This window comes from Lissotriton helveticus, chromosome 5_1 (assembly GCF_964261635.1).
Source record: "Lissotriton helveticus chromosome 5_1, aLisHel1.1, whole genome shotgun sequence".
Lineage (NCBI taxonomy): Eukaryota > Metazoa > Chordata > Amphibia > Caudata > Salamandridae > Lissotriton > Lissotriton helveticus.
In genome coordinates this window covers 1900962498-1900989785 of record NC_136065.1, presented here as the reverse complement: position 1 = coordinate 1900989785, position 27288 = coordinate 1900962498, and positions in this window count along the sequence as shown.

Genomic DNA, 27288 nt, shown 5'->3' with positions numbered 1-27288 from the left:
TGCCTGTCCCGCCTGACGCCCGGGATTGGCGGCGTTTGTGGACCCTTCTGAGCTGCTGCCGCACAGTGCTACCGACGGCCATCAGGTATATTGTGTTTCTATCTAGGACCCTAATTCGATATTCCCGATTTATGCACTTGTATGGCTATAATAAATAATACCCTTATAAAGGCATAAGAATCATATCCATATTTAGTAATAGCCCTTGCAGTCCAAATACGGCATGGCTACTCCTCTAGACTCCTAGAAAGTGCAACGTGTTCTTTAAACAGATCAAGCCTCCAGCAGCCCGGGAAATCCCCCTGCTCTTGTTTTGATTTGCACAAGAACTCCTAGAGTCTGAAAGAACTGTTAGTTCTTGGTGACGCCTTATGTCCAACCTTACGTCAAACCCGACACCTTTCAGGTATAAATATACCAACGTTGCCTTAAGCAAACACATGTTGGTTTGGAGCAGAGCGGCTATCTACTTGCCCGGAAGCCCAGCTGATGCGAGGAGCCGAAGGAAGCCGCCCCTCCCCTTTGACGCACTGAGGAAAAAGCTGTCTTTTTCTCCAGCCGAGAAAATCCAGCTCCGGTGTTTCCAGTCACCCTTGCGGGTTGCTGGGATATCGAGTCCTGAGAGAGAGATACAAGACCTTCTTCATTCTAAGAACCAAGGTACGGAGCTGACTAAAGCCTTAAGAGAATTCTTGATCCATATCCTTGGCAAAAACCCAACTTAACTTAAACTGCAACTTACTTGCTCCTTCCCACGTATTAGGCTTAGGTCAGGTACACCGGGGTAGGCGTAGATTAGAAGCACCAGTTGAGTATGTTAGTCAATGTATTTATGTATGTATATATTTTATCCATTTTAAAGTATCATATGGCTAAGAAACTATATAAATGCTTTTACAGTATTATTTCATAATGCTCCTTTTACTGGACGCACTTTAGTACATGATAAGTATTGCAATTGTGGCAATTCAATTCTCTTGCATGAGAAAGAAGACTGCTCAATAAATAACATCTTTTATTGAAAACGCCTGTCTCTCTATTTCTCTGCACTCTGGTGAAACTAAGTACGCACGATTGATTGAGTGAAATAGTTGTCTATTGTTTTCACACAACTCTAGAGATACATTCTTTATTCAGAGGGAGCAAAGTTGTCATGTTATATGGTTGTCAGAAGCTAATCCCTTCTTGTCTATCCAGGGAAGTTAAACTCCTCCTTGTTTACTCGAGAAAGTTTCTAGTGACCTCTGAGCTAGCTGGCAAAACTAATTAAGTCTAATATAGTCAGTAGAGACCTAGTCGACCTCAGTCCTACGTCTACACTGCTGTTTATATTATTCCAATGCGCAGAGCCTATTGGGAATATAGGAACTACACTACATGGTGCCCACCGTTTGGTAAGGCGATAATCTAACGCAAGACATTAGAGTAACTCAGTCGTGCTTTTTCACACAGACCCCTTTTTCCCGTAAAAACTCCAAAAGACGTCAGGTGTGGGTAAAAGGTTAATATCCGCCGGAACTTAGTAGGAAGAGATTCCTATGTATAGTTTTTGGTTTAGTCAACGTTGAAGGATACAGTGTTCCAAAATATTGTGCACCTAATCTTTGTTTCCTTGAAACTTGATCTGCAACAAAACTTTCCTTCAGTAAAATGGTGGAAAGTGAAGACGAAACGGAGAGAGCTAGATTAGCAGCTCAACTCCTAGCGGATGACACAATTCTCCGAGATGAAGACCCAAATGCTATAATCATTCCGGTAAATGTAAGAAGCACTATAACTAAAAAACTTATAGAAAATGGAGTATCATCACGAGGTGGTACAGTCATATTCGTGGTAGAGGCCCATGAATATCGGCAGACAGAGGTATTCTATTCATGGATAAATTTTCCAGCAGCACACGCTGTGACACACGAATTCCACTATTACAAAATAGGGGAACCTCCGGATGAATACGCTCCTTTCGAGGACGTTGAAATCCCACTAACTTACCAAGAGCACCTGCTCTGGTTTAATGGCGCCCTAAAACATCAAAATCACATCACCAGGCTCGGTCCACTAGGTAGACCAGGAGCGACGTGGACGGTTCTAGCCAGCTACACACCACATCCAGACATTGAAAAAATGTCAGACCGAGAGCTATTAGCTCAACTAAAACTGTTAATTAAAATACACAGACAATTGGTCCAATATGTCATGCGGACTTCAACAGTCCAACCGGCAATAATAATTCCACAGACCACCCCTCACCAGGGGAACACAAATAAAATCACACCACAGAACATATAATCAGCCATTGGCAAAATTCCCACAAAACGGGAACAGATACCATTCTGGTTAGCTCAAAAAATCACTCAGATAGAGGCAGTAATTCCCAGATACTACACCTCAGGAGAAACACAGAATTCTGACTATCTGTTATACCAGATGTACTAAGACAGATTCAAAATGAATACGGTCCAGAACCTGCTTTAACTGTGGGTATGAAATTACTGAAAGACTTCAAGCAGGTCTCGGCTATATTATTATCCAACATAAAAGGAGAAGCAGCATCTGTGGCGATCCACCAGAAATTGAAAGAAACAGATATAGCAGAACAACTGTTTGAACTTGCCAGAATAATAGAAAAATCCTATGAAGAACTAGGTAGAGATAGTTTGGGTGGGAAACCAGTAAAACCCCAACTACTTGAAAATCCTGAAAAAATATTTATTAAAAATAACGAAACACTCCAAAAAAGAGTTGGGACGGAAATAAACAATCCACTCCCAGAGAAAAACGATTCCAGTCCAGAGGAAGGTCTCCTCAACGGAGAGAAAGATCTCCGGACCGAGGACACAAGTCTCCCCAGAGGGAGCCCTGTGAGAAAAGATACAACCTTAGAGAAAGGGATAAATTAAGAAAACCTGACAGATATCAAGATATTGATACACGTCCCCCTCGATCTTTTTAGACTTCCTCACAGAAATCGGAAAGAAGAGGATGGTCAGAACACAAGGAAGAGCACGTCAAGTCCAAAGACAAGGAACCTGCTCATCAAAGTAAAAAATTACAATTTCCAAGAAAGAAGGTAGCTAGTATTAAAATAATAAAACATGCCGAGGATACTGAGGACACAACTGAAAAACGGAGAGTGGGCCCAGACAATGCTAGACAGCGCAGCAGAAGTGACCATAGCTCGCAAGATCTTGATGAATCTTCTGGAGACAGTGGACACGAATGAATACATTCAAGTGGAAACTGCAGACACCAGAGTTAGCAAACCCCATAAGTTATACGAAATAACATTACGTATAGAGAGGACAAGACTAGGAAAGTAAGGGGTCTCTTTTGGGATAACCTTTCGAAAGGCTATGACATCCTGTTAGCTGAGAAAGACTGGCCACCAGAGTTTGTCAGGGAGTGCCCTCATGGCGAAGAAATGATTATGCCTGCCTTCTCAAATCATATTCCAATTCATAAAAAATACACATTAGCAAGAAAATGGGCAGTAGCCCAAGCTCCTGCATTATATACAAATCATGCAGGATGGGATGAGGATTCCCCTCACCATAAAATCCAGTTAAAAAGTCAACCTACTGCACAAAGGCAGTACCCAGTTAAACAAGAAGCTAAAAAGCAAGTCAGGGAGATCTTAGATCAACTTGAATATCAGGGGGTGATTGAAACATGCAGCTCACAAATGAACAATCCTTTGTTTCCTGTCTCCAAGCCAGACGATTCATATCGTCTAGTTTTGGACTACAGACACCTAAACTCCTGCTGCAAAACATTTGCAGTACAAAACTCACACAGTGCAGCAGCACTAATGAATAACATTGTGCGCAAAAAATATAAAACAACATTAGAAATCTCTAATGGATTCTTTTGTCAAAACATTGCACCTGAAAGCAGGTATTTGACCGCTTTCTCAATAATGGGGTCGCAAAAACACTTCAGTTGTCTCCCACAGCGATTCAAGAATAGCCCAGGATTATTCTCAGCAAGAGTAACAGAGTTACTACAAATATATGATGATGAGGCATTATCTTATGTCGATGACATCTATCTCACAGATGATGACCTGGAGACACACTTGAAAAGAGTGAACACCATAATACTTGGGTTTGCAGCTGAGGGTTACAAATTCAACTTTAAAAAGTCACAAATTGCCCATCTAACTGTCCTATTTTTAGGATATGAATTATCAAGTGAAGGCAAATGCCTAGCAGACAACTTCTTAGAGAAGTGCGCTGTACTCCAAGCACCTAAAACGCTGAAGAACTTACAATCAATATTAGGTTTCCTGAATTTCGGAAGAAAATACATCCTAAATTATGCAGAGAGGGTTAAACCTCTCTATGAATTAATAAAACCTGATTTCAAACCAATAAATTGGACTCAGAAACACACAGAAATTTTAAGATCATTGCAAACAGACATGTTAGCTAAAACTAAATCGCAAACACGCGAAAACATACGCAACCTTGTAATCCGAGTCATCCCAGGAAGATGCGGATTCACATACCTAACCTCTAATGAGGGAGAAACGATACCAATAGCTTACAAATCACGTTTGTACACACAAGCTGAAATGAGATTCAGTTCTACTGAAAAAATTCTAATAGCGCTTCAAACTGCTGTAGCAAAAGAAAGAGCCCAAGCCCAAGGCGCCAGCGACCTTTAACAATCGCTGTTTTAACAGCAGAATCAGCCCTTGAGGCATTAAAAAGCCCACGCAATCTGAATGCAGTGGCATTAGATCCAAAATGGATACGATGGGAAAATTCTGTTGCTGCAGAAGACGTGAAGTACTATTTTGACCCGAAAATGAAAAAACTAGAAGATCTAGAATATGAAGAAGAATATCCTCTGCCAATCGAAATTCTGCCTCTCGAACAGTACACATGTGTAATCTACATGGACAGATTTGAAAACACTACGATGTAGAGGAAAAATCCTACAACGCAGCGTGCGCGATTGTTAAAGGTCGCTGGCGCTTTGGTAAATTCAGACCAATAATCACCAAAACTGAATCACTCAGAACCTGTTCAGCTCAGCGAGCTGAAATAAGATCTTTAAAGATGGCGCTTGAAAATGCCGATCGCGAATTCCCTACAGTAATAGTGTGCGATTCGCATTTCTGCGTAAAATCTTACAATAATGACATGCAGACCTGGATTCAAAACGGTTACAAAGATGACACAGGTGCCACAATAAAGCATAAAAAGCTCTGGGAACAAGTAGTTCTTTTGCAGAAAGAACTACAAAGGACTCACGTGATACATACACTGAGTCATCAACGTGATGGCGTTCACGTTGCAGGGAATTCATTGGTTAACAGAGCCACAGCGGAAGCGGTCCTACCGGCTTCCGTAGCCACAAAAAAGCATTCTAAAAAACACATAGACGGAGAAACTATGCTAGCGGTGAAAGCCTCATTAAAAGGCGACTATGCAGCATTTTCTCTCGGCTACCACTCAATTATACATACATAATAGATGCAAACTCCGTTCCTTTTGCTCAAGTCCCTGGAGTAGGGGATAGAGTAATTCCAAACACGAACCGGAGAGTCTTTTTAATAGCAGACGCACATATGGGATTGGGTCTAAGGCACCAAGAGATAGTGAAATCTCTAAAAGAATTACAATCAGAATACTGGTGGCCGGGGATGACCTTGCAACATTACAAATTTGCAAAGGATTGTCCAAACTGCAACCGAGATCGCAGTCGTGAACCGGACCAGACTAGTGCCAGGATACCTCTGTTAGAATGCATAAGGCTATCTATACGCAAAAATCCAGCAGAAGAAACGCGATCCCATAAATATTAAGACTAGATTCACTTAAAATGCAGACACCAGCGCTCGGCTGACGCCAGAACTGTTATAAAAGATTTGCGAGTCTTTATCGGCATATACGCAATTGGCATGGTACATTCTGACCAGGGTCCTGCGTTTAGCTCTAGGGCTTACAAAGAGGCCATGACCAACATGGGCATTGCATTGCGGTACTCTTCTCCCTTCCATCCTGAGGGAAATGCGGTAGTGGAAAGAAAAAAATGTTACATAAAGCAATCTATAACGGCGAGGGTATTAGGTTCAGGTGATGGGTGGGTCAAACATTTAACAAGTGTCCAACGTAGTCTTAACAATCTGCCAAGAAATTCTCTAAAAGGTCTCACTCCCTACAAACTATTGTTCGGTACTAGAATGCATATCCAGGACTTAGATAGTCAGTGGTAGAAGAAAAAGCCTTTGATATCAAAGACCGTTTGGCTGTTTTACAGGACTTAAATGAAACAAGAAAAAGTCTGAGTAATCTAAAGCTAAAGCCAACGACCACTGAAGAAAAACCACCTGTCCCAGCAAGACCTGTCTGGATTCCGAAGATTGGGGATCTGGTCAGAGAAAAGATCGCGGTGAAGAAGGAATTTGGGCCTTCTTACAGAAAAGCAGTACCTGTCTTAGCTGTCAGCGGAACAAGATCAGTAGTACTACCGCCCCTTGCTGGTAAAAAGGAGAACCGAGTTGTATCCATCGACCTGGTAAAACCACAATCATGTGGCCAATAATAAGTAGTAGGCCCAGTGGACTCCCAAGAAATAGCAGAAGACCAAATCTTGCTACAATCCAAGAGGTTCAAACTGAAAGACTAATCACTTTTGATAAACCTGCAGTGAATAAAAAAGGACTCTGCAACAAAGCCATGGAACTTGTGCCTCTTGAAACCCAAATTGCAACAGTTCGTCAAGAAACACCTGTCTACAACGATGTAACCTCAGACTATGCTAATGAAACAAAGAAAAATCCAAATGCAAATGAAAATCCGGAAGCAATTCCAACAATTGACAGAACTGCATCTGGCTACTTCATCAATTTCGATGACTTTTCTGATGATCCAAGTGAACATGAAGATACGCCAGCAACAAAAAACTTTCAAAGACAGAAAAACTGAACTCTTTGATCAACTCAAAGAAACCTATCTGATTTCACCATGGATTGAATTTTGGATTGTGTTAGGTGTACTTTTCCTCCTGCTTTGGCTCATCATGGTTCTATGTTTGGGAAAATTCATTGATGGAACATTTAGTACAATGGACACAGCAAGTCAGAATATCAACTTAGTCCTAAAGCCTCACAAGTCATCTCACATCGAAAAAAGAGAACTGTAATCAGTGAACATCACAGCCAATCCAATACCCGGTGGGGTAGCATGGGACAAAACGGATTATGAAATTTATGGCCCAATTGAGCTCTTGAAATATCCACACCAGTTCAAGGTTTCATTAAGTGACTTTGTAAAACCAAGTAGTTTTTCTGATGATTGCGACTTTGAAAATATTAATAATATGATGTCAGAATTAGTAATGTCAGCTAAATTCACAGAACATGATTATTTGCAGGGTTCATCAAATTATGAAGAGGTATATTGTTATAATCATTTTGGTCATCACTATTTGCATAAAACTGCTCAACCTAGAAATGTTTTTAATTATAACCAATGGGAACATTGTGCAACACCACCAAAAGGCAGCTCAAAAACATTTTATGAGAAATTCCCATACTTCTCAGGTTTTAACACAAGTGATGCAGAAACGTTTTATTTTAGAATGTTAAATAAGACAAGAATGAAAACAATGTTGACAAATACTAAATTGATTTATTCTGAAACATTCTATGAAAGAATGACTACATTTGGTTTTGAATTTTGGAAAAAAAACATTGAAACAAAAACCATCTGGGGTTCAAAAGAATGGCAGGTCCAAGGTTTAGAAGCATTATTTAGGGCCTGCATGATCCCTGAACAATTAATATTTCTGAATGACACCATTCAGCAAACAACCTGTCTTGGTCTAGCCAAGATAAAAGACTTACTTAAATAAACCGTCTATTCCAAAGCCCATACCTGATAGTAATAGCACTACAGATGTGGAGATAGACGTATCCCATATTTTACACCAAAACAGAACAAATCCTGATTGGAAAAAATGGTTGATCTGGCCCACAGACACAAATAACTGTCAAGATAGATTCCTGAACCAAACACAGGGGTTTAAACAGATCAGGCCAGACCCTAGATACTCCCAGAGACAACATCCAGGGATAGTTACAACATACAGTGGAGGGAAACTCTGCCTCGAATGGCTACAGAAATCCACACTGGCTGAAATTAAGCAACACTTGACTTTACTTAAAGACGGTGCTGACTTGCGTGATTTCATACTGGGACCACGCAAACAGCGTCAAAAACGTTTCATATACGCCGGTATATACGCTGCTTACAACGAGGCTTGGAAAGTAACACAAATTGAAACAGCTGAAAAAATACGAGAAATTGATCGTATTAATTTGGAAAAATCACTTTCTGTAGTGGACAATGGGTTAACGACTCTGTCCTCCAGAATATATTCACTGGACAGCATTGTATCATCTGCTATTGATATAATAGAGAAGGACTTACTAATGTTACAACATGGTCAGTCCCAATTACGTTCTATTGTACAGCTTGGCTGGACTCTGTCCTCCAGAATATATTCACTGGACAGCATTGTATCATCTGCTATTGATATAATAGAGCAGGACTTACTAATGTTACAACATGGTCAGTCCCAATTACGTTCTATTGTACAGCTTGGCAGGACGTTGCAAAATCTGCGTTCAGGCTACGTGCCATGGCGTTTAATCAACGTAACGTCATTATTTTCTATCTTTAACCTTACTGATAAACAAATCAGTTTGGCACAAAAAGGAGCAGACTATACGATTCTGAGCATTGAAAAACTTGAGAGATTACCGTTGACAATGTCAGAGAGACCTGTCATTGAATGGATAATACATGGAACGATTACAATCCCAATAACAACTTTCAGTTTAAGTATTGCCAAAAATATATACCAGCAGGCCTGTATGAAAGGTTGGGTAAAGGATACATCAAGTCAACATGGAATCTACCTTATACACACAAATGTTATAGTGAAGGGAAAAAGGAGGTATTTCTTAGTGGTAATAATTGTAAAAAATCACTAAGTGGTACACTTCTGTGTCAAGGTATTAACTTGCATGGAGCCTGCGAAGGGTCTTCAAATAACCTTTCATGTCACCTGCACGGCACTCCTGCAACTCAGATAGAGCCATTTTTTAGACAGCTTTCCAACGGCAGCTACGTTCTAATAAGTGACCACAGCTGTTGTGGCATGGTGCCAGGAAAAGCCTATCTCATGAGCTTTAGTTCCATGGTCACTTGCTGTATGCAAGTATTGTATCCAAACAGCAATCCAGACATGAAGGCGGCAATATGGCCTTCTTTCAATAACTCTTCTATTCGAATTGATACTTTAAGCAGAATGAAATCCATTCTTTTACAGACAACTGTACCTTTAACCTCGTCCAAAGAGACGTATGATCTGCAAGTTGCAAGGACAGCAGCAGAGATACATTCCCTATTATCAACAAATTGCCCCATACATTTCGTAGAAATGTTAAGCCAAATTTTAAGCATGTCTGATACCAGTGGCGTCGCACATGTATTTAAGACAATTTTTTCGGGACTGTTAACACCCTTTGAAACAGTTCTGAGCATCTTTCCGAATTTTGTGCATTCGGTATTCGGCGGTCTTCCTCTTCTTTTGGGACTCGTAGCAGGAATTTTATTTTTGATCCTTCTGCTCCGCTATGGCAAACCAAGCCACAGACAAGACTCCAGCAACGATGGGAGAAACTAGCCTAGCTATACGCTACCGGGACCGCATCACTAAAGTCCTCGGATTTGCCCGGCTAAGAGATCTAAGTACAACTTGGTTTCTTTCATTCAGACCAATCTGGCAAGATTGCATCTTACCTGTGCTTCGCTGTCTGCTATGCGGAGAAGAATGCGTGTTAGACATCTGTCTTACACTACCATCAGCAATACCAATGGATACAGATACCTTTCTAGGTCCGGTAATGACTCATGCATCGTATTGTCCCCAGCTGTTACCTATTCTGATGACGGCATTCGTTGAGACTTCACCACTACGAGTAGGTGGCGGTGAAGTACGAGAGGAAAGCAGCACCAAACAGGTACAACCTTCAGTGAGCATTGCTGATTCTGACATCGATGATAGCAATCAATCTCACATATGCACAATTTCAGCATTTTCAAACTTGGTCGAACTTTCACCTGATGTTGTAGACCAATTTTTTCGAGTCTGTCTGAAATAATGTTCTCCCCGGAACAAAAAGAATAACTTTTTTTAAAAAACAAAGAGCACAAAGCGTTCCCTGAACTCTGAATTCGGCCTTCAGTTTTTGATAAACACAGCTACTGAAAACAATTGGAACTATTTTTTCCCTTGAGAGCGAAATTATTTTTTTCCACTTCCAAAATATTTACCCTTTTTCTGGCACAAAGTACTCTGCTTAAAGTAGAGCTATTCTTAGAGAACAGAGCTTCTATTTTAGGAACTCTAGAGACAATATTTTACCTCAGCCTCTAGCACATGTACAGCATTTGTATAAATATGTGATGGAATGGTCTCGACCTTCTTTTCTGTATTCAGAGCCATTTCATGTGTAATTTTCGCAATTCATTCAGCTGATATATATATGCATTTAACTGAATGATAACACTGCTTGAAAAGCGTACAGTACCAATACTCATTTTCGTGTATTTGCCATATACCATTTCAAATGCAATTTATGTATTTTGGGGTGGGTTGGAAAACACACATGCATCGTTATGTTTAATATTGCTTAGATTTTAGTAATGATGGACATTAATTTGTGGAGTGGGTGTTGTGTTTCTATATAGGACCCTAATTCGATATTCCCGATTTATGCCCTTGTATGGCTATAATAAATAATACCCTTATAAAGGCATAAGAATCATATCCATATTTAGTAATAGCCCTTGCAGTCCAAATACAGCATGGCTACTCCTCTAGACTCCTAGAAAGTACAACGCGTTCTTTAAACAAACCAAGCCTCCAGCAGCCCGGGAAATCCCACTGCTCTTGTTTTGATTTGCACAAGAACTCCTAGAGTCAGAAAGAACTGTTAGTTCTTGGTGATGTCTTATGTCCCACCTTACGTCAAACCCGGCACCTTTCAGGTATAAATATACCAACGTTGCCTTAAGCAAACACACGGTGGTTTGGAGCAGAGCGGCTATCTACTTGCCCGGAAGCCCAGCTGATGCGAGGAGCCGAAGGAAGCCGCCCCTCCCCTTTGACGCACTGAGGAAGACGCTGTCTTTTTCTCCAGCCGAGAAAATCCAGCTCCGGTGTTTCCAGTCACCCTTGCGGGTTGCTGGGATATCGAGTCCTGAGAGAGAGATACAAGACCTCCTTCATTCTAAGAACCAAGGTACGGAGCTGACTAAACCCTTAAGAGAATTCTTGATCCAGATCTTGGCAAAAACCCAACTTAACTTAAACTGCAACTTACTTGCTCCTTCCCACGTATTAGGCTTAGGTCAGGTACACCGGGGTAGGCATAGATTAGAAGCACCAGTTGAGTACGATAGTCAATGTATTTATGTATGTATATATTTTATCCATTTTAAAGTATCATATGGCTAAGAAACCATATCAATGCTTTTACAGTATTATTTCATAATACTCCTTTTACTGTACGCACTTTACTTCATGATAAGTATTGCAATAGTGGCAATTAATTTCTCTTGCATAAGAAAGAAGACTGCTCAATAAATAACACCTTTTATTGAAAACGCCCGTCTCTCTATTTTTCTGCACTCTGGTGAAACTAAGTACGCACGATTGACTGAGTGAAATAGTTGTCTATTGTTTTCACACGACTCTAGAGATACACTCTTTATTCTGAGGGAGCAAAGTTGTCATGTTATATGGTTGTCAGAAGCTAATCCCTTCTTGTCTATCCAGAGAAGTTAAACTCCTCCTTGTTTACTCGAGAAAGTTTCTAGTGACCTCTGAGCTAGCTGGCAAAACTTATTAAGTCAGTAGAGACCTAGTCGACCTCAGTCCTACGTCTACACTGCTATTTATATTATTCCAATGCGCAGAGCCTATTGGGAATATAGGAACTACACTACAATATGGCATCCTAGGATCTGTACTGTACATAGCCGATTTGAACATTGTTGACCTGCTGCGTGGTGATATTTCCGCACCGGCGTGACGAGCCCACACGACACTGTGCAGATCGCCTAGGTGACGCTTGAAGGTGCACCTTGCTGACACCCGCGGGTGGTTGCGCCACGGACGTGGGAGGTATCTACCCCTCCCTGAAATGAACATCAAGGCCGCCACCTGGAGCAATCCACATGGCTCTGAAAGGTGAATGACAATAGTGTTGTTGCAGGGACACCTGTGCGCACAGGGGGTCCCCTATCGCTGCAGTCTCGGGCCACGGGACAATTGCTGTTGGTGCTAGCGCCCTACTAACGTTGTTGCGGGCCCCGCTGTGCAATACAAGCCCTGTGGCATCGTCTCAAGACCTTACCATACACAGAGCGGCACAGGGGTGTGACGTCGGCGACTCATGTCGGGTGGTACCCGGGCACGAACCGGTACGGGAGTGACGCAGGCCCCGCAATTGTCACCTAAGCCTAAAACAGACAAAATGACGAAGCATGGACATGTGGATCAAACAGCGAATAAATTAGATGCTGTGCATACTGCAATGGAACAACTGGAAGAAACCCTCAATCAAACCTGCACCTCCCTGGAATCCAAGATCTCTAAGGTGGCCATCGACCTCACTGGTGCAGATCACCAGAAGCTAACGGACCGCCCTACCGCTCTGGAAACCACCCTTAATGACATCAAGCCGCAGATGACCCAGACAGACAAACATGTAAACGACTTGCTCAACCGAGTGGAGTTTCTGGAGGACAGGGCCGAGGACGCTGAAGGACGGGCTCGAAGAAATTACATGCGCATAGTAGGTGTACCGGAACCCTGGGAAGGAAGCTAACCCTACACATGGAAAATTGTCTTAGAGACTTGCGACCGGAAGGCACCCTCTCGCCTCACTTTGTCATAGAACGTGCGCACAGGGTCCCTGCAAGACCTCCTCCCACAGGATCGAACCAGCGGCCCATGCTCCTCCGACTACTTAATTACCGAGATCGGCATATCATCCTACAGGAAACCAGGAAGCTGCAAGATATCCAAATAGACAACCATAAAATAATGTTCTTTCTGGACTATACTATCCAGGTGCAAAGGCAAAGGTTATCATTCATGGCAGTGAAGAAGCGTCTCCGGCAGCACACCCTGAAATATTTACTGCCTTCCTTGCACGCCTGCGGGTGGTAGCAAGTGATAAGATGCACTTTTTGCCACGTTAGGAGAGGCAGTGGACTGGCTAGACACCTTTACTACTGCAGAACCTTGGGACGCCTCTGCCATGACGACCCTACTGAAACTGAGGGGCCCCTTCTGTCACCACAGGAGGGAGCGAAGATCAACAGGGGCCCGGACGCCGCCCTTGCCTGCGGTGGGACCACGCATGGTCTTGATTCTTAGCGGACAACGGGATGCCCTGCAGGTGGTGGCGGAGATCAGTGGCTCTTTGGTGGCTGAGAACGCATCCAACTCCAGTCAGCGTGACCTGTCCAGCGGCGATGAGCGTATATATGGCCTGCAAAACTCACAGGACTCAACCGAGCAGCCGGACATGACTCCGCAGACAGCCGACTTAATGATATGAACACTGCGAGATCCTATCCTTAATTGGACTGTGACCGAAGGTATTGTGGTTTATGTATGGGAGTATGCAGTCGTTAACGATGTAGTCATATGTAATAGCCACTGCTGTGAGTCCGAGTATCACATGGAACGGTGAGTGGCATCATGATATCAGAGGGGAGGGCGGGATCTGATTTAATGCTTTGCCGCTACTGTGCAGGCATAAGTACAAATTGTTTGCCTGGCGGGTGTCCCTGAGCTGGGGTGCACAGTTTGCTTTCATTATACTGTTATGCCTGTAGACGGGGAGCCTCTGCAACATTGGACACACATATTGTAAGTTATTTGTACGTAGTGCGCAGCGCATCCCCCGAGATCGTTTTTGATTGTTCCCTCTATTGAATGTTTGAATGCTTGCTATTTGCATTATCGCCCTTTTGGAATTCTTCGTGTTTATGTCCCTGTTTTGGTTTTATTATAAGTTGTCTTTTATTATATGCCGTTCTCATACAGCACAAAATACCATGAGACACCATGCTAGGGAAGTCGTACATTATTGGGCCACCTACGCTGCCTATGCTCGCTGGGCTGCTGCAGACGCAAGGCTGCTTTGTACATTGTCTAAATAGGCACATGGAATGTGCGGGGCATGCACACACTGTCACGCAGGTATCAGATATATTTATACCTCAAACGGCATCACATACAAAAAGCTCTTTTGCAGGAGACACACCTGCCCAAGTTGAAAATCCAACGCTTGCACCCCCACTGGCGTGGCCAGCTATATGCTACAGGATATTCAGCTCTTGCATGAGGAGCACTGATTTGGGTGCGGCCAGGGGTCCCACTTAAAATCACAGAATCATTGGTAGACACGGAGGGTAGATAGGTGGTGGTTAAAGGCACATTGGATGGCCGGCAGGTTGTAATTGCGTTGCTGTATGCTCCCAACACAGACCAGGGATTTTTTTTCTACGATATGTCGCGCATCCTTGCGCCATGGAACGATATACCTATGTTCTTGGGGGAGGACTACAACAGCTTACTTGACGTCTCACTGGACCGCTCCTTTCCATCCTTTCCGGGCACAAACACATACATTGCCATGAAGGCACTAACTAACTGGGCTAGGTAATGGCGTCTCAGGGATATCTGGAGAAATCACCCTCACGACAGGGTGTACTCCTACTACTCCGGTGCTCATGATCTGCATGTACGACTAGACCGTTACATGCTTTCGGAACAGCTGCTCCCACACATATCCGCAGTCTATTATTAAGGCAGGACACATTCTGACCACAACCTGCATATTTTGGAGGTTTCATGGGAACACCCCCAGCCGCCGATTCCAACCTGGCGTCTGCAGCCAGATTTGTTATTGGATGCACCCTTCCGGAGTCTGCTAGCCACAACCATTACACAATATTTTGATGAGAATACTGTCACAGCCACAATTCCTCAAGTAGAATGGGGCACATTTAAAGTAGTGGTCAGGGGTGAGTGCCTCTGCGTACAGGCGGGCATGCGGAGGCAGTTGGAGACTGAACCCATACATCTTGAAAGCGACCTGCTCCAAAGGGAAGCAGAGGCATTAGAAGGCGACGATGGGTCCTTGATGCAAATTAGAGGGAAAGATTCCAGATTGTTAAACCGGCTTCGTAATTTGAACGACGCTGCACATTAGGCGCTCACCCACCATATGGGAGACAAACCTGGAAAGCTGCTGTTGTGGCTGATATGACAGGATGCAGTCACCACACCCGTGACGGCTATACGAAATGCACACAGTGACATAGTAAGTACCCAGAGGGCTAATCACAATGCCTTCGTAGAACACTATTCCATGATGTATAGGTCTTGTTTGCTGGCCACTGACACGGTCATATGCGAATTTCTTTCTGCCCTGACGCTGCCGCTCTTGACAGAGAGTCAGCAAGAAGAACTGGGTGCTCCTCTGCTACCAGAAGAAATGCGCGATAGTATTTTTTCCCTATCAAACGGCAAATCGCTGGGTCCGTACGGACTACCGGCTGAGTTTTATAAAGCCTACTCAGATATAATAATACCGGAACTATTGCGAGTATATGCAGCGGCCGTTGATGATTCGGCCATCACACTCACGCAAAATAAGGCAACACTGATCTCCCTCTTAAAGCCGGGTAGGGACCCTGAAACCCTTGGTTCTTATCGTCCACTGGCTCTGCTGAACACAGATTATAAAATACTTGCCTCCGCCCTAGCTAAACGAATAGCCCCGTTTGTGCCGGATCTGGTCCATATTGATCAAAAAGGATTTGTCCCAACCAGGAGCACCTCTCCTAATGTCGGCAGATTATTTAGAGTCCAGAAATACGCAACAAGACCTGGCCACGATCAGGATGCTTAGTGCTAGACCTAGAGAAGGCCTTCGATTAGTTGGAGTAGCCTTATCTTGCAGCAGTGCTGCGTAAATACGAGCTAGGAGATGGGTACCTGCAGCTGGTACAATTACTATATCAGCGACCTACATTACGGCCCGCACTGGTGGGCTCATCTCTGATATGATCAGGGTCAGGCGTGGAACAAGGCAGGGATACCCTTTGTCTCCATTGCTTTTCTCCCTTGTCATGGCACCCTTAGCAGCTCTGCTCCGAGAGAGCGGCGTGGAATGGGGTATCCCCTTGGATGATGGCCTCCACACAGTGTCCTTATATGCTGCTGACCTGCTGCTATACATAAGGGACTTGCATGGTATACCGCCAGTCATAGCCGTGATATTTTGTAACTTCGAGGAAGTGTCGGACCTTAGGGTAAATTGGGCTACATCGGGTGCCTATTCCTTCCATGAGAATGTGGTTGCGACAGATGAAGTTATCAATGGAGCTGTGCTTGCCTGGTACCCGACCACATTTAGATATCTGGGCATATATATCTACAGGTCCCCAGCAGACATACTGGAGGGTAACGTGGTACAAGCCATCTCCTCTGTAAGGGCGCACATACAATTCCTGAAAACCCTGCTGCCCAATGTGATGAGCCGTATTACCTTAACCAAGATGATAGCATTGCCAAGGCTGTTGTATTATTTTGCAAACCTCCCAGTATATGTTCCGGTGCAACTGTTTCGGGAGCTGGAGGGATTAGTAAGAGGTCTAATCTGGAATACGGGACGGTCCAGGATAGCACTGCAGAAGCTATATGCACCACCGGAAAGGGGGGGCTTAGCAGTTCCTCATTTAGAATTATATTACCTAGCTGCGCAGCTACAGTGGGTTGCGAAATGGTTGAGTGGCAGGAACCTGATGGATACTGCGACTGAGTAATCATCCTGGGCACAGACTCAAATCTACAGTTTATTTCACTCACTGGCGAAATCTACCCTGCCCGACACAGACAGATCGCTCGTCTCCTGAGGCGGAACCCGGGAGCAGCTCAAAGATCGTTTTAAATTTTTTTTTAAATTGTTGTTGTAATATTGCTCACATTGCTCATTTTGCACATCCCACTGACCCTTACCCATTTAATTTAGTGGCCTTGCCCTCTGCAGCCGATCAGGCGCTGGGAGGGGAAACTGCTTGCTAGTTTTGCGGCCATCTTAGGGAAGGTGCTGGGTGACGGTGCATTTGGCCGGACGATCCCACCCCCCGGACAGCATAAAATGACATCACACTCTCGGCCGCGCCCGTCTGCGCCCGTCCGCGCCGGGACCGGGCCCAGGGTCACACCCCCTGCCCAAAATCTCCCTGACAGAGGGCAGCGGAGTTACTCCAGCCAGGAGCTCCTATCGCTAAGACCCAGAGCCACATGTCCCATTATCGAGCTACAGAAGGAAGGTAAAAAATGTCCATCCTGCTTGTGTGCTTTTGCAGTCTCATCTATTAGGGACCCAAACCTGCCCCAAAACCAGTCCAAGATACCAAATCATAGAAACACTATTATCAAGGCTGGCTTAATCAATGTCAGGTCCCTGGTTAAACACAACATCCATACAGCGGAACCAATTGAAAGCCAAAAAATTGACCTACTGTTTGTTACGGAAACCTGGGCAGATGAAGCCTCGGATGCCGATCTGACCCTGGCTATCCCCGAGGGTTTCTCTATCTATAGAGCCGACAGGAAAATGAAACGCGGGGGAGGTTTAGCAATCATAGCAAAAGAGGGACTTAGGATCAAGAGTTCAGTAAAAGGGAGTAACCCGGACTGTGAAACCCTGATCTTTCAGATTAAGATCACAAATAATTACACGTTCAATGGCCTATTAACTTACGGACCACCTAGTGCCAAAACGCCTCTAATTGAGCTACTAAGTCCGTTCTTAGAATCGAGTGTGATAGGCCCTGACTACACAATTCTAGGAGATTTTAATCTACACTTGGAGAAAACTTCTGATCCCAAGGTAGCTTCATTCAAGGATGCATTGGCAAACTTTGAATTGGACCAAAAGGAATACCTAGACACTCACTGTGCTGGCCATACCTTAGATGGTATTTTTTTTACCTCATGTCAGAGCCTAAACAAAATTGACACTCTCCCGGTCCCATGGTCAGACCACAAGTTGGTCTTCTTCTTTTAGAAATTAAAGAAGACACGGGGAGGCCCGCTGAAATTCTTAAGAATACTACGTATCCCGATTGGTCAAAAGTCACCCCTCAGGCTTTTATTGACACACTACGCTCATCCTACCCAGCTCTTGATGCGGACAGCAATACAGCCTGTAAGCAATTTAATGGGTGGTTGGATGCCGCAGTTCAGCTCACAGTCCCACAAAGGAGAGTGACTTTCAAAAGGAAAACCCCCTCACAGCCATGATTCTCAGAAGCACTGAAGGCACAAAAACAGACGTGTAGAAGAGCAGAGAAAAGGGGGAGAACAAATTACGACACCAAGCTCAAACAAGAATATAAAGCAGTCCTAGCCAGCTATAAAAAATTAACAATGACGGAAAAAAGCAAATATTTTGTGCAAAAAATCAATGAGTCAAAAAATTCTAGTAAAGCTCTCTTTGCTACTGTTAAAAAAACTATCAAAAATTTAAAACAGTAGTTCAGAAGCAATGTCGTCAGACTTCTGTAACACATTAGGTGAATTCTTTGTTAACAAGGTATGTTCAGTTTATGACTCCTTTAAAAGTTACCACCCAGATATCGCAGTCCAGGCTCTCTCACACCTAAAAAATCTAGCGGAACAATCAGCCCAATCCATACTGTTTCATTTCATCCCCCCTACAGCAGATCAAATTCGGCAAGAGGTGCTCACCACTAACTCAGGCAGCCGAATGGACCCTTGCCCGCCTAAAGTAATGCAAATCTGCCCAGAACAACTGAGCTTGTTACTAGAAAAACTATTTGCTCAAATCCTAAGAACTAACACTTTCCCAGATGACTGGAAAATCATATCGATTATGCCTTTATTGAAAAAATCAAATCTGGATTGCGAAGAACCAGGCAATTATAGACCAATAGCCAGGATTCCTTTTGCGGCGAAAATTCTCGAGAAACTGTTAAACAAACAGTTATCTCGCTACCTGATGGATGGTAACTGGCTGGACCATTCTCAGTTCGGCTTTCGGGAGGGACACGGAACGGAAACCGCTCTACTCAAAGCAGTGGAAGAACTTAGGAAGGTGCTGGACAATGGGGGGGAGGCCGCCTTGGTGCTATTAGACGTATTGGCGGCCTTCGACACGGTCAGCCACGAGATTCTCCTAACCCGTTTGAGAGCAGCAAAAGTTCACGATTCCGCATGTACCCTCCTCGCCTCCTACTTAGATAACAGAACCTTCTCGGTGGAATTAGGAGGTACAAAGTCTAAACCATTTAGCTCACCATGTGGGGTCCCGCAGGAGTCCTCTCTGAGCCCCACCCTTTTTAACTTATATGTGGCCCCTCTAGCAGAAATTATAAGGGATTGTGGCTTCACCCCAATATCCTACGCCGACGATACCCAAATCGTGGTGTCCATCAGCAAGGATATGAAGGAGACGGCAGAAAAATATCAACTATGTATGCTACAGGTCAGCCAGTGGATGAAAAAGAACTGCCTAAAGCTTAACGGGGACAAGAGCGAGGTGATGATACTAGGAGGCGACACAAATATCTGGTCCCCTGCATGGTGGCCCAATAATCTGGGCAGATGTCCAGATTCGTCAGAAAAAGTAAAGAATCTGGGCATTATTCTGGACACCGGTCTTTCTTTTGACGCCCAAGCCAGCAAGATGGCCTCAACAATCTGGTTCATCTTAAAGATGATAAAAAAGATATTGCCTTACCTACCAGAGGATTCTCGCAAGACAGTGGTGACAGCTTTAGCCTTGTCAAGACTGGACTACGGGAATGGCCTGTACGCTGGAGCCAGGACAAAGATCTTAGCCAAACTACAACGCCTGCAGAACGCAGCAGCCAGGCTGGTGCCTGGCATACCTAAGTTCGAGCCGATCAGCCATAAACTAAGAACCTTACATTGGCTTCCAATTGCAAAAAGGGTGCAATTCAAATCATTATGGCTGGCCTACAAGGCACTTCAGGGAACAGGATCGCAATTCCTGAAGTCTCACCTAAAACAATACGAACCAACCAGACTTCTCAGATCCAGCCAACTGAAACTCATCAGGGTCCCAAAATTTAGACGAGCCAGCTGGGGTGGAAGAAGCTTCCTGGTGCATGCAGCACGAACCTGGAATCGGTTGCCCCTTGCTATAAAAAACAGTCCATCTTTGGGATCCTTTAGAAAGGCAGTCAAAACCTGGCTGTTTTCTGCATAGCTCTAGCTACCGGTCTCGATAGTCGGCAGTCTGTCATAGCGCCAAGATGCCTCCGGGCAAGCGCGCGCTTTATAAGTTGACAAATCAAATCAAATCAATCAAATCACAGATACACTTTGAATTGGCCCACAGATGTTACTGGAGGAGCCTTCAACTCACAAAAGACACCATCCCTTATGCCCCAATACTGCCACTTGTCAGGACACCCAGAGGCAGAGCTTTCGTAAAAGATGTAGTGCTGACCCCCTGGGCTGAAGCAGGGGTGGAGACACTAGGAGACCTATATGCGGATGGTGCCCTGTTGCATTTTGCGACCCTAATGTCGGACACCGGTTTGCCGGTGGGTCAGTCCCTCCTACAAGCAGCCATCATGTGGACGCTAACACTAACATGGGGAGACTTGAGAAGTGAGCCGCTGACACATCAGTTGTTGCAATATCTGCATGTGATGGGGGAGGGGTCACAGAGGTCGACCCTGGACAGATAAAGAATGGGAACATGCCCTAGCCGGTGCCACACACATACCGCGCAATTCACGGTTTAAACTTATACAAACATTCATACTACACAGAGCATACCTCTCACCAGACAAGATCAATAAATACTTTAACATCACCTCCTCTGATTGTCCGTGATGCCATCTATTAGATGCAGACCTACTGCATATGCTGTGGTCCTGCCCACTTCTTCTGTCCTACTGGCACACGATAACGTAAACACTCACTAGCAGCACTGGCTCCGAAGTACCGAACACGTGGGAGGTCTGTATATTGGGATTTTACAAGCGTACCAAAGCTAACAAAGCAAGCTCTAGATTTCGTGACTTGGGCCTAATAACTGCAAAAAGATTGATTACTAAGAGATGGAAACATAAAGACCCTCCGGAGGTACCCCACTGGTTAAAATCCCTAGATATCTTGCCTCAGGCAGAGAGCACTATTCTTCATAGGGAAAGTTCCCATCGTGCAGGCCTGGGATGACATCCTGAAAGCCCTTACACAGACTAATGCTGCACCACACACACCTCCCACGCAGCAGGCGGGAGATGAAGCCTAAAGTGTTGGCTGGGTGGAACTGCTGGTGTATACTTACGAGGAGTCTTGGATGTAGGTGCCGGATTGGGCAATGACTCCACATTCCATCATGACATTTCATAGACATAATTTCAAACACGAAATACCTTATTGCCCAGGCGACTATGCACAGTACAGGACAATTGACTTGTACCCGTTATGTACGCAGAGCCCTCGACATGACTTTATTCGTAAGACGCGTATTACACTAGAAGAACGTTCCTTCAAGTATTAGATATCTCCTTTTCTTTTGCTTTTCTTTTATCCATCTTTTTATCATTTGGTTGTGGTAAAATGTTAAAAATGAAAATATCTTGCAATCAGTTAGGATATTCACTTCCCATCGCCCATTCACTACTGTCTACTGTGATCCTTCTGTTGAAACTTCGTATGGGCCTTGCACCTCTGTAATACTTGTCATTTCTGCATATCGTTAATTACTGATGAAAAGAGTCACATGCGATAAACAAGCCCTGCTCCCCACTTAGAGGCAACAGTATGCGTGGGTTACGGATACCCATGCTAATATTCAATAGCACGTCAACTCCTGAGATACAGATGCTAATTGTGTTGTAGACATGGGATGTTAATACCTAGAACTGTGGATATAGCAACAAAGTAATAATGATTTTGTAAAAAGTTCACCATGTACAAATGTTTCAGGAAATTAATAAAAAATGTAATAAAGATATTCCCAAAAAAATTAAGAAAAATAACTCAGTGAAGCCACTACATTTTCAGCAGTGGTACACAGCACCCCATTAGTGGATATATGGGGTGGCGGCAGCTGCTCACCAGAAACCCTGAAACTTCAATCACAGCTACTCTTCTATGTATTGATTTAGAAGCTAGAATGCTGTAGCTCTCACCACATTGGTTTTAAGGTTGTTATTATGCCTCCAGCTAATCAGAAGTAAGTGCGCAAAACTGAAAAGTGATTTTGGCACCATTGGCAAAACAAGAACTGTTTTCCATTACACACCAGGAGACACTTCACGTCTGCTGTTTGTTTTAGCTGGCTGTGAAATTATGATCACTCAAACTACTCAGAATATTTTTCACAAAAGACATGACTAATTTTGTTGTTATGGAAACTGCCTAAGCTTTTTCGAAACTGTTTTGTTCTCCCTGCTTTGCTTCTTTTCTATCTGGCTGTATTACCCATGTTTCAAATGCTCTGCATCTGTGTTGAGCCAGAGCTATTGACTTTCCCAATGCCTTTAAGCTATGTTGAAAAGTTATAATAAGTGTTATAATCAGTTTATTTTTTTTATATAAAACCAAGAATGCATTATGCACTACTGACCAATCCTATTAAAAAAGAATTACCATAAAAAAATTCCTTCTAGTTTTTTGCCCTTGAAATGCTGGCAACTTCTTTCTGCCTGTGCTAATGCTTGTTTGTTATAATATTTTCTTGTTAATGGAGGAAAATCAACAACGGAAGGGTGGAAGTTGGGAAAGGTGAAAGTGGAGAGAGAAGGCTGAAAGGGATGAGGGATGAGAGGGGCTAAGAAAACACGGAGAGTGAGGATTAAACATATTATAAGGTAGAGTCTGTAGAATACAGAGAAAGGGGTGAGTGTGAGGAAAAGTAAAATAAAGATAAAAGCAAGGAGACCAGGAGAAAGGGGTGGACGATAAAGGTGAAGAGAAGAGAAAGCAGAAAGTGAGAAACGTGAATTGAGAGAAGTAGAGGAAGCGGAGCGGCGAGGGGAAGTTACGGGAAGAGAAAGAACAGAATACTGAGCACAAGATAGTCTGAAAGAGGAAGGGCATCAGAAGAGAAAGCGGAGAGAGGATCAGACAACAAAAGAGAAAAGAAAGTAACAGCGAGGAATTGAAAATGGTGAATAATATACCCAGATTATTAAAAGGGCATAGACGGAACACAACCACAGAGGCGGTCGGAAAGCGGGATAGAAAGTGGTGTTCGGGCGTGAGAGACAGCGAACAACAAAGGGGCACCAAGGAAGGGGTTGAAGTGAAGGTGAGGAGAAACGGGGGATTCACGTTTGCGAGCGCTAGGCTCGACCTAAAAATAAATCCAAGTGGCTCACAGTGAGTTCCCTGGAGTCAGACAGCACCTGCCAGGGGCGAGAGAGGATGGCAAAGTGTGTATGGGTGTTTGCAAGCATCCGCAACCAGTTGCGTTCACTCACACAACCCGTCCATTCACCATCCATCCACCCATTCATTCATTTATACACCTCACTCACTAGTTTTAGCATTTTTATCTGGATGGTTGGGACATTACACTTATTGTTTACTTTATAGTTTTACTTAGATTGAGAAGTTTGCCAGAGCTACATTAGCGCCTCTTACTGCGTTACAGCACCAATGCCTTTAGCGGTACAGAGGCGAACAATTACTTACAAAAACAATTGACACGTTCAGTTAGAAGACAGAAGTAAGCCCATCTTCGCTGTGATTCAAAATATAAATAAACCTGGTAAGACTGGGGTGACCTGTTGTCCGAATATTTCTTACAATCACGTGTAATATTCTAAACCAATTTAACGCTGCCACATCTAATTAATTGTTTTTGATACACAGGGAGGAGCGAGCACAGAAGGGTTTAAGGTAACAACACATGCGTGCAGGAAGTTAGTTTAGCTCCCGGGGAACTTTGTTAGAACTTTCGAGCAGCGAAAAGTTGAAATTTATTATTCCGCGTGTATCATAAACAGGATAAAAGTCTCCGTAAAATAAACACCTTAAAATATATTAATCGTGTACACATAGGTGGTCAGATGGAGCAGGGAGTGTTTTTTATTAGTAAACTGTGCGATTACTTAAAATCATTACAGTATAAAAAACAATGAACTTCAATAAAATATAATAAAATACAATAAAATACCCCCCCTTCTCGGCCAAAACCAGGTAAAACCTTTGGTACAGCTATATTGTCACAAAACTAACTGTGTTTACTACTATTATACTTTGTTAAGGGAATAAAGGTTTTGAATACACCAAGAGACCACGCTTACTAGAGTCTGAGAGACATATAATAGTTTGACATCATCAGCCGTACTGCGGACTTCATCAGACCCTTAGTCGACCCGGGTTAAGTACCTCAGTCCGATGGTACCAATTTCTTTTCGGCGTCTCCCTGAGTTAACTGTGGGCTGCCAACTTTGGGGCGACGAGGAAAGCGCTAAGCCCACTATTGGGGCCCATCAGAATAGTAGCCTTTGGTTGGGAATCGAGTGCCATTTTAACTTGATGGATGAACTTGCCTACCCTGGCTAATAAGCAGGTCGTGGGTTCTGAGAAACACCAGTCCGAGGCCTCTCTGCATGTTCTATGGCCCAGAATCCGTAATGCCGGATGCAACAATCGCTGTCGGTCGCTGGCCAACTTTGTGCAGCAACATAGCAGATGTAGCCAGAATTCTCTGCGATAGTTGCAAAGTCGGCAGGCAGTGGCTCCGTCCGTGCATGCCCAAATTGGGTTGAAATCCGCAATCCTGAGGGCCAAAAGGCGCATAAACAGAATTTTCTGTCTTGCTTCGATTGTTAATGAATCTTGCAGGTATGGTTGGGGTTTACCGGGGATGTAGGACTTGTCCAGGGCCAGCGTTAGTGGATTGTGCCGGAGAGAGGAAAGGTCAGACTCAAAGGAAATAGACTGGACTTGGCGCTTACTGACTTGGGCCCAAGCGGAATATGGAATTTCGTGAAGATGCAGGCTCCTTCCCTCGATCTTCAGAACTTCAATGGCTAGTTCCACCTTGGAGTGCCATGGAGAGCCTGCTTCACCGAAGATGGTTTTTAGCGAGTGCTTTAAGGTGTTTTCGGGCGATTTCAGAACTCTAATGTAATATTTTAGCAAGTCCCTCAGTAGTGCCAGCTCAGGACGATTCAGGCCTATTTCTAGTCTGAGCCTGTTGTTCCGTGCCTGTCTAGGGGCCCGTAGCACCATCTTATATGCTTTCACCTGGGCCACTTGGACCACTTTCTCAAAAGCCCCTGGGTTGGCTATATGGCCGTACGTGATGGCGGGGATCAATTTAGCTCTAAGTACTGTCAGCATCGGATCTGCGGAGGGACTGGCCAAGCCATGGCTTAAACGTCTTAAAGACGAAATTATTTTGACCATTTTTTGGTTTAAGCTCCTTCAGGTGTTTAACTGCAGTGGCCCTCTCTGAGACCCATGTACCCAGATAGTTATAGGATGGGGCCGTGGTGATTCGGTGCTCCCCCAGGGACCATGAAGCTTTTGTTTTATGATGGTATTTGCCAAAGATTACTATCTTGGTCTTACTCACATTGATACGTAGCTCGTTCTCCTTGTTGTAGGTGGCAAGACTATTTAAGGCTCTTTGAAGGCCTACCCTGGTGTGGTCCATAATTACTGTATTATCTGCGTACTGGAGCATTCCCAGGACTAGCTTCCCCAGTCTGGGGGGTGCTAGGTTGGCATCTTTCAGAGCATGCCCCATGTCCGCTGTGTACAGATTAAAAAGAAGGGGGGCCAAAACACACCCCTGCTTTAAACCAGAGTTGGTGGCAATTCTTGTGGTTGTAATTGTGGAGCTTAGTTTCACCTGGACCCAGGTCCCCTCATAAAGTGCTTTTATGGCTTTTAGAAGATCTTTGGGGATCCCCCAGGACTCTAGTTTTGCCCAGAGCCGACTTCTAAGGCCGTTGAATAGTCTATAAAGCAACAGAACAGGAGCAGCTTATTCCTCATGTTGGCCTTCTTAGCGAGGTACGAAAGCGCTATGATGTTGTCCAGCGTGGAACAGTTAGCCCTGAAGCCAGTCTGTGAGGGCGGCAGAATACCGTTCTTGTCCACCCAGGTCTCCAGGTCCTTTAGAAGAAGGCGGGCATATACCTTAGCTTCAATATCAAGAAGGGCTATCAGTCTGTAATTAGCCGGGTTCGAGTGGACGCCTTTTTTATGAATAGGGAATAGGATTGAGCCTTTCCAGCAAAATGGCAAGATTGCGGTTGCGAATGCGTGGTTAAATAAAGGAGTAAGTTTGGTTGCGAAGAAGGCTGGAACGGTCTTGAAAACCTGGGCGGGGATCCCGTTTGGGCCGGGGGCGCCGTCGGTTCTGATGGCCTTGATGTACTTTACTATCTCCGCCTCCGAGAATTTTCCGGTTCGGGTCGGTCTTAGTTCTTCATTCAGGGCGCTTTCAGTTTTGATGGAGGCAGCTGCCGCCTTAGACCACCAGGTATTGCAGTGAGACGGCCGATTTGGCTCGCAGGTATACAGCCCCTTTGCATACTGTTCCCACACTTTTCCTGCAACACTGTTAGCCTTATATGCGCCTCTTGATGACAAGCTGTTGATGTAGCGCCAGAGCTTGCTATTGTCTTTTCCTTTGATTAAGGAAAACACTGTTAGCCAGTTTTGTTCGGTCCGCTTTCTTTTCAATTTCCAGATGTTCTTTTTGTAATTGGCTTGCAAAACGGCAATGAGGGGCCCCCCCTGGCAGGTGGATACCTTTCTTTTTTGCCCTAACTGCCTTGTTGAGTGCATGCTTGATCTGAGTAAGGCTCTTGGTTTTTAGGCGGCCTGGCCTGAAGTTTTTTTGACTGCTTCTTGATTGATGAGTGTTGCCCAAGCTCTTCAATATATCCTTGGTCAATGTTTCCCCTAGGTGTGTGGTGTTCTCACTGTCTTGTGGCCTTAGTGCTGCCACCCTGTTGGCTACAAATGCCGAGAGTCTGTGGCTAAGATTGGTCGACCATTTTATTCTTTTAAGGACTAGATGGTGTTCTTCGCCTGTGGTCGTACCAATTACTTCGTAGGGGTCCGCCTGTTCTCGTGTCAGATTGAGTGTGGCACGGAGGGGCCTGTGGTCGCTTTCGGCTCTGTCATCCACGGTGAAATTGA